We start from the raw sequence: 1,143 nt of genomic DNA, 5'->3' as shown, positions 1-1,143 counted from the left end.
ATCAGGGTCAAAGTGTTCACAATACTAGCAACATTCCTGCAACACCCTTTTTCATGACTTCATCGACTCCAAAGGTATACAACGAGTGAAGAAATATAATTAATATATGTAGATAGTTGAACCTTATGTGAATGATTTTATAATTACTCATTTTGGATGTCAAATAGTTTGATGCTAGAGCTTCAACATCAACACCTCGTAGTGTATTTCATTGACAATCTTTCACCCAGGTAAACAATTTATCTTTAATGTTATTAAATAATATAGATAGTTTTTGCGATTAATCAATATACTTTGTTTAATTTTCAGATGTTGACATCAGAGACTCCTCCTGCTATCCGCGCGTCAATGGAGCGCGGTGTTGCTGTAGCCATAGCAAGTTCAACTTCTCTAACAGAAGTATGAGACATATTTGTAAATTTAGTAAATTTAGCATTACATTTGTTATCTTAATAATATGTTATTGAAAATTTTAACGACACTTGTATCTAGTTTAATTTATATTGTGATGCTTACAAGAGGGGCTTGTCACTCCAGATCATGAACATGCACCTATTGTGGATGAACATCATGATTATTTGTATGCGGTAAGTGACTATTCTATTATATATCATTCTAAAATTCAATTTTTGTATATGATAACATCATTCTTTTCATTGTATCAGGTGAAGTTACAAAAAAGTCTGGAGAGGAGGTCGAGTGGATGTACTCGAAAGACACCTGCATCATATACATCTCCATCCCCTTGACAGGTAAAGATATCTCATGATCTGTTTCCTTCCCCTAGAGGGAAATGAATAGAATAGGGTCCTATGTTGTATGCCTATATGGAAATTTTGAACATATGTTTGTATTACGAATATGTGACATTCTATGTCCATATGGATTTTGGCAAGCTCCTATTTGACTTTATTGGATACCATGTTGTATGGCTATATGGCAATTTTGAACATATGTTTTGTATTATGAATATGTAACATTCTATGTCCATATGGCTTTTGGCAAACCCCTATTTGACTTTATTGGATATCATGTTGTATGCCTTTATAGCAATTTTGAACATATGTTTTTTTTTTATGAATACGTGAAATTCTATGTCCATATGGCTTTTAGAAAGCCTATTTGTCTGTATTGGATATATTT

The 1,143-nt window shown here is 32.6% G+C and overlaps 1 long non-coding RNA gene across 1 annotated transcript; it reads left to right on the top strand.

The window, feature by feature from the left end:
- Positions 1-307: 307 nt before the first annotated feature.
- Positions 308-915, top strand: LOC131043353 (uncharacterized). The gene is made up of 3 exons (XR_009105519.2): positions 308-399; positions 538-587; positions 666-915. It is a non-coding gene; the product is annotated as an uncharacterized LOC131043353 (long non-coding RNA).
- Positions 916-1,143: the final 228 nt, after the last annotated feature.

The sequence above is a fragment of the Cryptomeria japonica genome, chromosome 3, assembly GCF_030272615.1.
Source record: "Cryptomeria japonica chromosome 3, Sugi_1.0, whole genome shotgun sequence".
In the NCBI taxonomy this organism is placed as follows: domain Eukaryota; kingdom Viridiplantae; phylum Streptophyta; class Pinopsida; order Cupressales; family Cupressaceae; genus Cryptomeria; species Cryptomeria japonica.
Note: the sequence above shows the minus strand (reverse complement) of the source record. Positions and strands in the feature narration are given on the sequence as shown.